The sequence below is a fragment of the Erpetoichthys calabaricus genome, chromosome 1 (genome assembly GCF_900747795.2).
Source record: "Erpetoichthys calabaricus chromosome 1, fErpCal1.3, whole genome shotgun sequence".
Lineage (NCBI taxonomy): Eukaryota > Metazoa > Chordata > Cladistia > Polypteriformes > Polypteridae > Erpetoichthys > Erpetoichthys calabaricus.
In genome coordinates this window covers 90,169,264-90,185,365 of record NC_041394.2, presented here as the reverse complement: position 1 = coordinate 90,185,365, position 16,102 = coordinate 90,169,264, and the positions used below count along the sequence as shown (strand labels likewise).

General features: G+C 37.5%; 1 protein-coding gene across 1 annotated transcript in view; it reads left to right on the top strand.

Annotated features, from left to right (window-relative positions):
• Positions 1–4,548: 4,548 nt before the first annotated feature.
• The window catches only part of sstr1b (somatostatin receptor 1b), a 78,638-nt gene continuing 67,084 nt past the window's right edge, over positions 4,549–16,102 (top strand). The window contains exon 1 of the mRNA XM_028803229.2: positions 4,549–6,127. The gene's annotated coding sequence lies outside the window, so the exon portion shown is untranslated. The remainder of the gene's footprint in view (positions 6,128–16,102) is intronic.

Below are 16,102 nucleotides of genomic sequence, written 5' to 3'. Positions count from 1 at the left end.
GTGTTTCAATAAATGTGGCAAAACAACATTAAGAAACAGATTCAGGCCATCCTATTATATGAGAGAAAGTGGCCACCACAAGGTTTCATGCTGACTCAAGTAGTTAAACCAGCTGCAATATGTAGCCATGCCTTCTGTAACTCAACCTTGCAGTGCCATCTTGGCTTTAAAAATGGTATAAGATTGCTAGTGAACCTATACAAAATGAACAAAAACACAAAAATAGAGGGAAATCCATTGAATTTGATAAAGAACAACACAAAAGCTCACCAAGCACCCCGAAAATCACAACACCATGCAGGTGCCCAAGCTAAAATCAATTGACCGCTGCCTCGTTTTATTGTCTGCATAGCAAGTCAGTCCTAAAGTTAGATAGCAGCTGCCGTGTCTCTGCTTCATATCTAAAACCGCCAGTCAATCACCAAAGCAGACAGCAGTGTTAAAATTCAGTCTGGTATATTAGATAAAAAAAGTCTTCTGTTTTGCTGATAATATCAAATCACGTCATCATAGTCAGAAAATTGCATGCATGTATATAACATATAGGTCAACAGAGAACTAGAACAAGGCTCTAGGACAAATTTCAAATGATTTTGTGTACAGCAGTCTGAATGGTACAGCAGGCTGCACTGACAAAGAGCTGCGCTTCACGTGAAATGGTTATGAGAAAGCAAGCACACAAGGCAGGTGATATCTGGGTGGACAACCAGGTGAGTAGACCAACAGGAATGGGAGCAGCTGATTGGCTGGGGAGAAACAGACAAAGAGAAAGCAGCTGTTGTTATCTTTTTATTACACAGCTGCTTAGAAAAACACACAACAATGTAAAATACACAAGATTACTGGTGTCTTGAAGATGAGGAAATGCACACAAACAGAAAAGTCCACTAAAAAGCTGTTTGAAATATTCAGAGAGCTAAAAGGGGGGCTGGACACTAGCTGCCTCAGAAAGATGGGATGATTTCCATGATGCCCAAATGTGAATTAAGATGTTGTGGTTAAGGGGGAATATGGCTGACACAACCAGACAAAACAGATTGTCAGGAATCAAAATCACATCGAAAATAAGAGCTCTGAACTTGATTTCTTTCTGGCTCCCACTCTTTAAATCTCCTCTCTGTTTCAAAGTCTTTCCCTCACACTTCAGAAAAACAGAAAATCTAAAGAGAAACCAGTGCAAGATGCACTCAGTCACACACACTCACCTTCACTCCTTCTGGATCAGTTCAGAGAAGAGCTCAGGAGGAGAGGAGTGGAGGCGGACCTGAAGAGGAGAAAGGCATTGTGAGGCCTGGACTTTGAGGAGAATTGGGTTGTGTGCTGTCTTCACTTTGTGCATAATATGAATAAACGTGTATTGGTGTTTGAACCTACGGTGTCCACCTGTCTGTGTCCGGGCTGTCCCCTGCAATCTTTAATAAAAATCATATGATTTTATTAGGTTGACTTAATAAAAAATCCAACTTGAGAACTTGTCATCACACATGTACAGGTTCAAAACAAGTATTAATTTGCTTTTTAATATGCACACATGATGATTGTCTTTCCTTTTTGTTTTTTGTTCTTTGAGGGTGATTAACATTTTGCTTTCAGTCTTTAGCACCCGAATTTGAGCTTACTTGCCTTCTTTTTGGTAAAACCGTTGAGACTGTGGTGTATTTCATATTATATTAGCCTGAAGAGTGTTACATCACCATTGACAAATGTAACTCTGTGGAAAGTTTGCTTTTGGCTTCAACATGATAAACTTAATGTGATATACAGTATGTCACATCAAACTATAGGACAACAAAGACACCTTGCTCTTACAGAACTGCACGGCTGAAACCACCCATCCATTATCCAACTCGCTATATCCTAACTACAGGGTCACGGGGGTCTGCTGCAGCCAATCCCAGCCAACACAGGGCACAAGGCAGGAAACAAACCCTGGGCAGGGCACCAGCCCACCGCAGACAGCTGAATAAATAAATGGTAAAGTGCAGAAATATTCCTGGGAATAACTTTACATACCTGTGTCAATATAATTGAATGCATGATGTGAGCATTTATTGGATAGTATTTAAGCAAGCTAATTTTATTAAATCATGAAAATATACTCATGCCATTGCTTAAAATGGACTAACTTGGACAACATTCTGAATTGTTTTAATGCAGGTCCACAGTTTGTGAGGCTTGATATTGAGAAGAGGTACACTTTGGTTTTAACTTCTACTGTGTCCCACATGGTGCTGTACGTTATTGGTGCAAGTGAGTAGTTGTCCTGGTAGATACCTTTCTGCTCGTATTGTCTTTGTTCTTACAACATGTAGATAGATAGATAGATAGATAGATAGATAGATAAATAGATAGATAGATAGATAGATAGATAGATAGATAGATAGATAGATAGATAGATAGATAGATAGATAGATAGATAGATAGATAGATAGATAGATATGTAAAGAACTATATTAGATAATATCACACACAAGCGACTTAGGAGGATCAGCACAGAAATATGGAGGTGACAGGGGAAATGCAATTACTAATAGTCTCTCTCTTTCCCTCTTCCATAGCACAGAGTTTGGAACACACTGACATCTCTTCTGGCTTAGGCATGAAGAACCCGTCACTTTAGCCTAGCTGGATACTTAATCATCACTGTTGCCAGAGGATGGCATTCATATAAGAACCAGAGAGAGATGAGTATGAAGATCCATGAAAGAGGGCACCTTTGTGAGCCTGAATAGAAACGTATAAAGTTCACGATTGTTGGACTGAAAACTTTATTTTCTTTTTTCCAGCCTCTTTATTTTTTTAAACAGAGGTAAATAGATAGTGTCACACATGTGTGATTAGGAGACCACTAAAGAGCCTGAATAATAGTAATTCCATGCCTGACCAGGGGGCGGCGAGGTTCACTAATTGTCTCTCTTAATCCCTTACAGACCATTCTCGGGAAATCCTGCCTGGTTCCGGCACCACCGATGACGTCACTTCCAGTTCCGGCCCTAATGACATCACTTCCTCCGCTTGTTTTTAAAAGCTGCCATTTTAAGGCAGCAATTAAGTTCTGTTTTGGACTTGCATGAGTAACGAAATCTGACTAATTTTACCTTTTTGCAGCCAAGATATAATATATGGGTGGTTGCCCCAAACCTTCTCATGACTCATTGTGCTTTTTGTGGCAATAGATTAGAAAGGCACTACGTTGGATGGATTGATGGATATGAAAGGTACTACACTAGATGAATAGATAGATATGAAAGTTTCTGTAGATAGATAGATAGATAGATAGATAGATAGATAGATAGATAGATAGATAGATAGATAGATAGATAGATAGATAGATAGATAGATAGATAGATAGATAGATAGATAGATAGATAGATAGATAGATAGATAGATAGATAGGTACTTTATTAATCCTAAGGGGAAATTCAAAATATAACTGGTATGCAGAGTAGTGGTGGACCAAATCCAAGCCTGAGTTTCAGTAAAGCCTGAGGTTGCATGAGACAGAGACATGAGCAAAGAAGGCACAAGTTGGTATAGCATGTACAACAGCATGGACAGAACCAGGGCCTGTAGGCCTTGTGAGTATGAATGAAGAGCTACATGAAGGGGCATCTTCACAAAAGGAAAGCAAGAATGTCCAGGTGTAAACGTTCCCTCAGATCAATGCATAGTCTTACCTTTTAAGGCTTATGGAAGTCTTAGTTTACAAATATAGAATTGCACCTGACCCCAGCGCATATCTAAAAATAACCCCTATAAAGGATTTATTGCTATCTCCAAGCAAGACTTAGACTGGCAGGTGGAATAAGAGAAACCATAAGATGTGCTTTGTAGAAGGCAACTGGATGAACCTTCCTGTCTGACAGACGGGGCTAACAACAAATATAGGATGACCCTGAGAAACAATAGATGTTTTGTTTTCCCCTGTTTTTTCTGTCTTTCTATTATATTTAATTTTTGCATAAAGAATAGTTTGGTTATAGCTTGAGGGTGCCCTCTCTTGTTCACATTGAATAGATAGACAGATAGATATGAAAGGAGTTACTTTATACTAAATAGATTTGAAAAGGACTGATATTAAATTAGATAGATTGATAGATATGAAAGTGGCTGTATAATTGATGGGAAAAGGGCATAGATAGATAGATAGATAGATAGATAGATAGATAGATAGATAGATAGATAGATAGATAGATAGATAGATAGATAGAAAGATAGATAGATAGATAGATAGATAGATAGATAGATAGATAGATAAACTCCTTGTGTTATATTACTTCCCAAGTGGCAGGGTGATGACCTGATTTTTAGCCTGCTGTTACTTATTAACTTGTAACCCCTTCCCCTATAATTTAATACTAATATGGCATTCTTTGCTAAAATGGTTAAACATCTCTCTGCCCCCTCCCCTGTCCCCATCTCTGTCTCTCACCTTACATCCCATTGGTTTACAGCCAAAGCAGGTGACCATAAGCTGCTGTTCAAATAGACACCTGTATCAGAATCTCCGACCGCACTATAGCAGTATTTAAGGCAGAAGGTGAGAGAGAAAGATTTAGAGAGTGTGTGTGTATGTGTGAGAGAGAGAGATAGAGAGCTCAGTAACAGAATAGAACTTTATACATCACTTGTGGCAAGCAATTTGCATGCAACAATCAAATTCTTAAAGCGCCTAGAAAAGCTGTCTTGCGCATGAGAGCTGCCGCTGTATAGCCCGTCTGAGAATCAATTAAGGCACAGCTCAGTGAGTCAGAGAGTGGGATCATTAAGAGAGAGAGGAGCCGAGGAGCTGATTTCTGTGAGCCCGCTGACTGCGGAGTGTGTGCGTTGGTGTTCGCAGAACGCTGAAGTTTAAGGGATTAATCGTGTCTACTGTGTCCTTTACACTGCTGAAGGCGTCCAGCACAGATCGCCTGGGAATGTATATCTTCTCATGTGTCTACTGCAGCATGATCCACCAAGCAAGCAAGCAAGCAACAGGGAGCTGAATTTGTGTACATCTATCAAGCTATCCTTTGGGAAATCTAGGGAATAAACCTTTTTTTTTTTTTTTGCTGTCATTCTTTCATCTGAGAGAGGTAGTGGGCTAAGATTGCTTCTGTCTGCAGGGTGATTTTATTTGTTTTAGTCAAGTGAGAAATTTTCCATCACAACAGAATTACTGTATATGAAACAGAATATAGAAAAGAGAGCTGCAGATATGTAAGAAATTATTTGACTTAGGAAACAGTGGTGTTCCATTCTTGTTTTCATTTTTGTTCCTCATAAACTATGATAATGGGATCTGGGATTTTTTTTTTTTGGCAATGCCTGGTTTCCCTATTTGCTTATCTGCAGACCTCACATTTTGATGTCTGCATCAATTCAGCAATGAGCTCCTAAGCAGAAGGATGTGAAAGACAGCTAACCGTCTAAGAAGAAGAGGAATAGCTCTACTTTAATTAAATGGAAGAAATAAACAGAAGAATAAAAAAGTGCTACATTTCTTAATTCACTTCAGTCTGGGATAGTGGTTTGAGCAATCGGTCCATGACAGCAGTTGACGTCACTTTTATTTTTTTTTTTTTACTGCCTGCCTGGAGATGGCCAAATTTAAGGATTAACCCTTTGTTTACAGAGTGACAAAGCCTTCTCTCTTTTGCCCCTTTTACCTCCTTTCTCTTTGCAGGCAGAAGCTGCACATGCTCAAAAAACATTAAGGCACAGCTTAAAGATGCTTTTGCAGATAAGAAAATACAAAGACATTAATTTAGCCGGTGTTTTCTCTTTTCAAATCAAGGACAAGTTCATTGTTTGTTTTTAATGCTTGCAGCAAGCTGCTAAACACTAGTGAGTTTGAAGAGTTACCTAACCTCATCAGACACACCATACAAAAGCCCTGCAAGGACATAAAGATGTGCACTTTCATTGCTATTTCATTTGTCCAAACAGGCACACCTAAGTGATTTAGGACGACTTGTGACAAGCGGTGATCTACACAGACATTCTGAACTCCTCTCTTTTGTTACGTAACCAGGACACTTCGACACACCTGGAGCAAACATCCTCCTCTGGTGACAGCCTGGGATTTTACAAGAGTGTTTAACTTAGCGGTATTAGGAGCACTTCACAGCGTCTGCCCATTGAGGTTAGTAAGCCTTCAGTTTTATTGCTTTTTGTACAGCTGGATGGCTTTGTTTGCTTGTTCATGTTCACCAAACTGCTGGCTTTCTTTCTTGCTTTCTTACATTGTCAGAACAACTTGAGACCTCTGCTGTTATTTCATTAAGTGCTACAGCTAATGTCCAGTAGGTGACTATGGGGCACCTGTTAGCACAGTCAAACTTTTTAGTTTTTTTGGATCCCAATCCCCCCCCCAAGAGTAGTGCTTTTTGGCACATTATTTGGGGGGATCGCTTTGAAAGCTCTTGACTTCCAATTGTAAAGTTAGCAGGACCTTACTTTACTATGTATTGTAATGAATATTGTGTTTCAATGTCCGGTTGGTGTAAAGAGGTCAGCAAACTATAAACATAGATGAAAGGTAACTTAACAGTTGGCTATTAAAGATCCTCCCTGGATGTCCATTTCTTCTGCAAAAAACTTTCTTTTATGCAATCTCATAAAAAGCACTTAAACAATTCTGTCAAGAATATTTCAAAAGTAAAAAAATTACAATAGATTGAGTAAGTGTAAATCTCAGGGGGCTCATTGGGGTATAAGGCTATAAGGCAAGACATAGAGTGACTGTCTTCATACACATTGAGTGAATTTAAAGTTTCTAATCAACCTAACATTTGTGTCTTTGGGGTGTGAGAAGAAACTGGAATACCAGGAGAAAATGTACATGAACACAGGAAGAATGTACAAACTGTTAGAATCTGAACCAAGGTCTCTAGAGAAGTGAGCCAACAATGCTGACCACCCTGCCACCATGCTTTTATTTTTAGTATCATGCCTTGTTCAAAGGAAATCAGAACACTTAAGGTTTGTTATAAAATAATTGATGCAATAAACTGTACAAAATCAACCAATCTTTGTTGTATTTAATGGTTTCATGAAGAGTGCTGCTACTTGTCACTTTCTGTCTCCCCTGTTGAGTGGTACAGAGAGCTGATGGCACCATTGCTCTTCTTGCTACTATATAAGACTTAGGAAAGATAGATAGATAGACATATACTTTATTAATCCCAAGGGGAAATTCACAAAGGTTACCCTTTCAAGGATGCTAATTCTTCCTTTTAAACTTGTCATTTTTTCCACATTTAATTATTGTTTAATCTTTATTACATTCATTAAACTTTAATCACACAAATTAACAGCACTACTGCAAAGTATTTTATGAAACAGTTACATCATAGTCAAGAAAACTGCAAAATAGATCAAATAAGATGGCAACACTGAACATAAGTCTGTGCAGCACATTATCAATTAGTTATTCAATCAAGCAGACGATCAGCTAGTGTTTGTTAGTGTTTGTTCCCTTCACAGAGAATAATATATGTGATTACTTTACTAAGCAATGAAGTATATAGAAATAACAGAAGAAATCACAGCAAATATTCAGTGCATTTAGGCAATATGGCAATCCATTATTCAAAATGTCATTTACAATGAATGGTAACACTTAGTATGTTTTAAAGAAGAGTAATTCACTCTTCACTGAGTAAAGGATTAAAGGACTTACACAAATATAACACATTAACAATAAACAGTGTATGTATATACACATATATTCTTAGGTAAACTAAACATAAAATAATCAGTCTCAGTTTTAATAACATTAGTTTTAAGATAGCCAGTTAAGTAATAAAAGAGACAAGGAGAGTAAAATGAAAAATATTAACATACAAGACAAAAAAAAGTCACTAGTGAAAAGACAACGTAGACAATAAGGTCATATATAGAACAAAAGAGCACAGTGAGGTATTTGAAAGACAAAGATAAAGCAGAAATCACATGTTAAGTCTTCTTCTGGACATGATATTAAAAAAAAGACTTGAAGGTCTCAAGTCTAAATAAGAAGGTGTTTCAAGATCAGTAAATAGTAGCCAATGACAAAGGAAATGTTGCTAGAAATGCATTAGTGCAAAAGCAGACCATTATGTACAACTGCTTAGGAATAAAATATAGGATGACACAGTGACTGTTTTTGAATGCGACACAGAAAATGATTCTTTGACTACGACCTTTCCTTGTATCCTTACATCATTTCTATGAGGTTTCTCAGCATCATAGTATGTAGGTTTCAACCTTTCATGCTCCTCCTGTCTTTTGCTAGTCTGGGGATGCAGTTGTTTATTCACTTATATCTATAGCTGATGTTAGCTTCCATCAAGCTGTCTTAATATAAATGTTAAACATTCCTGTAATGGTTTGTTTTGTGCTAAATCTAATAATGAAATAGTTGTTTGCAGTCACGAACACATTTAATACCAATGTGAAGTTAAGCTTGTCTGTCATTATTAAAATTAACCTCCTGCTGGACAAATGTCAATTTTCTAATAAGGTTGATTTTCTCTGATTACTGATATTTGATTGATTCTTACTGCATTCTATTTCAACAATATTCTATATTAATAACAAGGCTGGTCTTATATTTATACAAACTGATAAATATATAGCACCATTATAGAACTAACTCACAGCTGTCAACTCCTAGGTTTAACCCCAGCCCTGGCACTGCCCTCTATGTCTGTTTGAAGCTTGTAAATTCTACCTATGGTTGTGTGTATGTACTTCTCTAGGGACTCCAAGTATCTCCCCACATGCCAAAAACATGCATATTAGACTGAGTGGTAACTTTAAATCGGGTACCGTTTTGGAGGGAGCTTGAGCTTACGTGTTTGGCACCCACCTTTTGATTGATTTTACTGGAATAATTACTGGTCTTCTGCCATTGTGAACTGAATGAGTAGGTTAGAAAATGGATGAAAAAAGATAAGTAATCTCATATATAATGCTAAGAGTAAAAACATTTAATTCTGGAAATTTACTTTAAGGTTTAACATTTAAATATTTCTGAATTCTTTATTAATTTTAAGAGCTAACCTTGTTCAAATCTGAGACCAATCAATTACATACATTTTAGTATAAAATTATTAATGAGCTACAGTTTTTGAGTGTATTTCACAAGTCATTTGTGTATAGCTCAAAACAAATCACTGAATGTGAATTAAATCTTCCTCAGTTGTAATTGCAAAATGCTTGATGCCCATTGATTATGGGGAAAAATTACTCAAGTGACTACATGTGAATTTATATATAAAATAAAGGAAAAAAGCATGGGCTGGCATCCAGGTCAGAATGGTGCATTGTATCTTACCTGTCCAGGAGGCAAACCTAGTAACTGGTCAAGAAGTAAGGCACGGTGTTCTCTGCCTCAACCAGGAGATTGGCAATAGGTGCCAGCACCACAGCAGAGATACTGGCATCCAGGGAGGGCTCAGTCGAGGATCCGTACCCAGCTGGGAAGCCAGTATGCTGTATGTATGTATGACAGGGAGAGGTAACTTTAGTGAACTATTTATACAAAACAGACACTAGATCTCAACATTCCTGCACTTCAATACCCTTATGAAAACCCATAGGGCATGCTGGGAACTGTAATCCCATGGGCTGGCCCTGTTGTGTTCCAGTGGAGCTCTGGTACAGTAGGTGCTTCAGGGTTTTGTGTAACAGAAGCAGCTCTACCTCATTCAGGTCTGCGTTGGGAGATGAGCTGGACAATACTCACCTGGGTGGAGTGGAGCGGAGAAGAAAAAGGGGAAGGTACTTTGTCAAAAAGTATGTTAAAAGTAGTTAAAAGTATGCATTTTGAACCTTGGACTGTGATTGGGGTGCTGCAATATAAACACAGACATAATATATAGATAGATAGATAGATAGATAGATAGATAGATAGATAGATAGATAGATAGATAGATAGATAGATAGATAGATAGATAGATAGATAGATAGATAGATAGATAGATAGATAGATAGATAGATAGATAGATAGATTTATTTATTTATATGAAGTCAAATAATTTGAGGAGCAGTGGAGGAGGTTTAAAAGCGTTTTATGTGCAATACAGGACAAGTTCGTCCCTAAATTTGGAAGAAGTAAGGATTTAAAGAGACCTCTGCAGTGGATGAATATAGACTAAAAAATCTGCAAAGAAAAAATGACATGAAAGCAATGGTTAAAAAAGAATATTAGAAAATCTAAAAGGCAATTGAAGAGAAATATTGTGAAAAAGGTGGAAGATCACCCAAAGAGATCTTAATATTTCATTTGAAAAAGAATGGTCAAGGAGTGCATTAAAATGTTAAAAGTGAACTAAACTATGCTGCCAACAAAATAGTAACTGTTCTAAATTGTATTTTTGTGAAGTTTGTATGTGTGAAGAAGTTGATAACCTCTTAAAAGTAACAGGGACTATTAAGGTGGTGTTCATTAATCTGGAAATTGTTGTGAGAGGAATATTGTTTAAAGTAAAAAGGCTGAAATCTAAAAAATTACTGGGACAAGATAATATTTACCCTAGACTGTGTAAAAAGAGTAATGAGTGCATATATAAACCATAGATGAGTATGTTTCAAAACTCAGTGCTTTCTAAGGAAATTCTTGAATACTGGAAATTAGCAAATGTTATCCCGTTATAGAAAAACTACTTAGGCTAATCCAAGTATGTACTGTATAGGGCAGAGGGCTAAACATGCATCAGAGGTAAATTATTGAAAGTACTTATTAAGGGAAAAATTGATCAAAGCTTGACAGGAAAAGACGTATATGTGAACAATCCACGTGGATTTAGATGGGAGGATCACATTTTATTAATATGCTGGAATTCTATAAGTAACTAAAGTATACAATCGGAGAGGTGTGTATGATATTATTTTATTTCTCAGTTTACAGAAAGCTTTTGGCAAGTTCCTCCATGACAGGCTACTTATCAAACTAAGAAGTGGAAATCTAAGGCACATTGTGCCGATAGATGCAAAACTACTTTAAAAACTGAAAGCAAAGAGTTATGTTGTGAGGTACTTTTTATAAAACTGGGGATGTTAAAAGTGGTGTTCCTCAGGGATCTGTGCTGGGGTAATTCTTTAACAAGATCATGGAGAGACAGATGAAAACATGTTAAGGTTAGATTTTGCACAAATGTTAGAATGTCACTGAGAGAATCAGAAACACAAGTAATCAAATGCAAAGTAGTGTGGTAAAAAGGAGGACTTTAGGAGCCTTCAAAACTTGTTTGATGCCATTTTGAAATATTGGGAGAATGAGATTGGCAAGCTTGTTAGGCAGAATGGCCTGTTCTTTGCAAAATTGTTATAATGTTCTGATATAAGATCTGACAAATTCTAGATTTATTTTCTCCTTGATATGGTTTTCTGCTTGCCCTTCCAAGTATGTGTTGCAGTTATAAATAAGTTGTAGGGTCCCATGTCCATTATACATCAAATTATTTGGCTTGGCGTTCACCTTAAAAGTCAGTGCAGGAAGCCACAAACTTTAGCCAGCAGGCTTTCAGAAGAACTAGGTAAAGCACAATAAAGGGAAGAAACAAAACCTGAGGGTTTTTGGAGCTTCAGGTGTTATTAAAATAAATATTAATGTTTACATACTGAAAAAAGCATAAAATGAACAAAAGAGTATTAAATATGCCTTGCAATGTGCTGTGATGGACTGAATTACCCCCAGTGGTCCCACAATCCTGAACTGGATAAACATCTTAAGAACTGGATAGACAGATGGATATTACCAGTTCATAATACTTAATAAACTGGAATATGAAGAAATGCCAAGGGTGGCTAATTGATTCTTGAGGATTCATAGCAAATACTCAACTGATAAACAATATTCAGAAAGCGACAAAATGCATTAGAAAATCAAAGCAAACAAAAAAAAAGCAGACTTCATATTTAAATCCATTATTTGCATTATGAAGTAGTTTCTTCTTCTCATCACTATCACATCAAAGAACATTAAATCCATATTATAATTTCAAAAAAAAAATTCATGAATAAGAGAAATCTGGATCAAAATGGGAGCTGACATTGCATCTAGGATGAGCTCCTGGCATGACAGATAAGAAAGATTTGAAGCATACAGAACAATCAAGGAAAACCAAGAGCACTGATGTAAAGCCAGTATCAAGCATGTGTCAGACTGCCAGCTTGGCAGTGGGAGTAAGAAAGGAAAGCAGGTGAGAAATGATGCTGTAAATTTTAAGATGGCATTTTGACAGGAAATCTGAAGGGCCCTTCACAGACGATTTAGATGAAAAGCAGCAAATATAGACAAGGTGGAAGTGAGGCCCACAGTTTAGTCAGTACGTTTGTTGTGTACATTCTGTACATGGTGAAGTTTTCATGGGCTCACATGCTAATCATTGAAGCAAATGAAACAAGCAGGCCCAAAACTTACCATCCTTGGACGTAAACAATATCTGACATAACTATGTTTAGAAAAGGACTATATCAGTGCACATCTGCAAAAATAACAAATAAAGGTTAAACTAAATTCAACACTAAACAATAAAAAGAAAGTTAGAAGAACAACATTTTGGATTCTTAGACTCCACCACATTGCTTCCTTTTCTGATCTTAGGTACTGAAGCTCTAAAGGGGCAAATGAAAAGGGAGGTCCTCCAGACAAAATTGTCAGGGTGGAGACTGTCCCATCAATAGTAACCTGTGAAATCATACATATGAAGCAGAAGAATCTGAGGAAGAGGTGTTCTCCTTGGGAAGAATATTCAGATAGGGTGGGAGGACTTACTGTACACATTCCTGTAAAGTTTCTTCTGCAGCGTCACCTATAAAGCCATTAGTTACAACTTTGAGCCTCTATAAATTGTCAAGTTTCAACGTTTATCATACTGAGAACAACGTGTGAATGATTGTTTAATATGCAATACAATAAGCATGTTATGTAACCAGCAGTTCCTCGTCACACAAATCAGCACAAATCAGAAAGTGCTGCGTTCTGGAACAGGAGTTCATCCCACTTGGCCAGGGTGGATTTCACTTTTGAAGGGTAAAATGAATGAATTTTGGGCTTTTCATTATCATATTGATAAAGATCCTTTCACTATGTAAAATTTAGGTAAATTTCAATACAGTGTGCTTTATATTGACTACTTTGGAAACAGAATTTAAAAACATAAAATTATATTCAGTAAGAAATATACACATATGTATATGCATCCATCTTTTTTTCTGATTTCATTTTAGGCATTACAGGATTTTCAGGTGCTAAGGGGCTACCCAGACGACAAAGGTCTTGATTGATACACACCTTCACAGTTATACTTGTGAAAAGTTTGTGTTGCTAGTTAACCTAAAATGCACATCTTTAGGATGTGAGAAAAATCCTGAGCATACCTTGAAAGACCACATGGAAAAGAGAAAAGATGTAGACTCCAAATATATAAACTCTGGGAGCAGCAGCACTCACTCGCGGTGCACCAAAGTGTTACACTCATGTATGGAAATGGTGTGGGTTTTCCTCCCACATTCCCAAATACATGCATGTTAGATTGTTTGGTCTCTGTAAATTGGACCAGAATGATTGTGACTGTGGGAGTCTGCAAGAGTGGACCTGAGTGCTGCCAGGATAGGCTCTGGCCTACTGTCACCCTGAATTTTATTAATTGGGTTTGAAAATGATATGTTATGGTATAGTATATAGCTAAGCTCTCTTCGGTGGGCTGGTCGGAAGGTCTTTTGAGTCCTGATCCAAGTGCATTTCCAGGGCCCTCCCTGGAATTTGTCAATTCCAGAATCAGAAGTGCCCACTTAGGAACAACTGGGGCATTTCTCCTTAAAGTTCCCTTAGTGGCCCCAAATGACACTGCACTCCTAAACTTCTCATCTGACCGAAAAGGTCAGACATCTATTACGTGCTGACCATAACAGATAACAGGGTCATGCATAACATCTTAGACCTTTCTGGTGCCATGTAAAGCTTTTCACTAGACCTTACATTCCTGTATTATCTAACTCAGATGCATTTACTGCTGCACTGTAGCAATAATTCTTTCTTAAAATATTCAGTTGACTTCTCTGCTACCCTTTCAGGAGACTTTAGTGGGTTTAGTGTTCCAGTTGACTTTACCATGCTTTTAGTGCTATAAAAACCTAAATTGCCATTGTCAGAGTACTCATCATCATAGTTTATTATCGACCTACCTCATGTAAATTCTAATTAGATGTACAGTTCTTTGTATAATAATACTATAAATAAATTATACTGTGGGAATACTCTGGGGTGGCACGGTGGTGCAGTGGGTAGCGCTGCTGCCTTGCAGTTGGGAGACCTGGGGACCTGGGTTCGCTTCCCGGGTCCTCCCTGCGTGAAGTTTGCATGTTCTCCCTGTTCTGTGTGGGTTTCCTCCGGGCGCTCCGGTTTCCTCCCACAGTCCAAAGACATGCAGGTTAGGTGGATTGGCGATTCTAAATTGGCCCTAGTGTGTGCTTGGTGTGTGGGTGTGTTTGTGTGTGTCCTGCGGTGGGTTGGCACCCTGCCCGTGATTGGTTCCTGCCTTGTGCCCTGTGTTGGCTGGGATTGGCTCCAGCAGACCCCCGTGACCCTGTGTTCGGATTCAGCGGGTTGGAAAATGGATGGATGGATGAAATACTCTGTATTAAGCTTGGACCATCTGGCAACGGAGGAGGGGAACATAAAGCTCAGATTGTAAAGGAAATGATCTTTTTGAAGGCTATGATTAATATAGAAAAATAACTTCAAAGTCTACTGCCTTTCCTTGGCATTCTAAAATGCACTATGGTGCAATTGAGCACACATTATTATCAAACATTAAAAATGCCGATTTACATGAGTCTGTCTTTTCATTGGTTAACTGGAGTGGGTAGTGACATCCTTTCAGAATATACAGATGTCCTCCCAAATTTTAAATACAGTAATTAGTCTTCTTTCAAAAGCTGTCAATTGCCCAGTGGTAGATCTGTTCTGAATAGTAGAATAGTAACTAAATAAAGTTCAAATGACATTGTCCAAAGTTTACTTCTTCTTTACGTCTTCAAAGTGAAATGCCAGCATCATCTTAATTAATAAGATGGATTTGAGGACTGATGCTGGTATGTTGCCCCACGTCATCCCTCTTATTAAAAATCTCCCCCCACAAGTGGATTACTACAGTGTACCAAATACCAAATAATTTACAGAAAGTGTATTATGGCTGTTCCTTTTAGTTGTCAAGACTTATGTATGTGAAACAGCTATTCAAATATAGTAAACAGCATTCTTTAAATGAATATAATTTTTTCTGTTGTTTAACAAAATTATTGTAACATTTTTGCACAAATGCACACAGCTAATCATTATTTTCTCACTACTAAAGTTATTATCATGCAGAAAATAAATGACATAAAGTAAGAAATGAAAAACAACAAAAGTTATTTTCCAACATATTAAAAGCTCTTGATTCATATTATTTTCATATTATTTTAAGAAAATGGTTGCCCTGACTTATTTAATAGTAACTCTGTGGAAAGTGGACTAGTCACAGTCTGAATGGAATTTGCTTGCTGTTCCCATGTCTGCGACAAAGCTGTTTTAACTCTCACATTTCATCAATATGCGTATTGAGTTAACTGATGACTCTAAATTAACCCTGAATTAATAAGTGTATACAAGAGTGTGCCCTGTGATGGACTGGCACCCAAATCCAGGGTCTATTCCTGTCTTACACACTTGCTGGGATGTTGATCTTGAACTCAACTAAGCATGGATGATATTTTGCTACTACAAACTTTCAGCACCAAGATCAGCAACACCTCCTCACTCCTGTAAACACTGGTTAAATAACTACCGTTTTTCTTTATACACAAACAGATCACAAAGTGAGGGGATGGTTTTCCTCTCACATCCCAAAGATATGTATCAAGATATAAACAAGACAGATATAAGTGAGGGTGCGCGTGACTATTGGTTCCTGCTGGAAAAGATTTTGGTTAGAATGATTCTAAATTGAAGTAGGTATTAGTAATTAGTCTATTCATACAGTATATATATATTTTATTTATTTTCCTGGAGGCTGGAGGGGCGTTAGTTCTGATGTTTGCCACTAGGTGCGTGTACCACTTTGAAACTTACCAGGTTTTGTTCTTC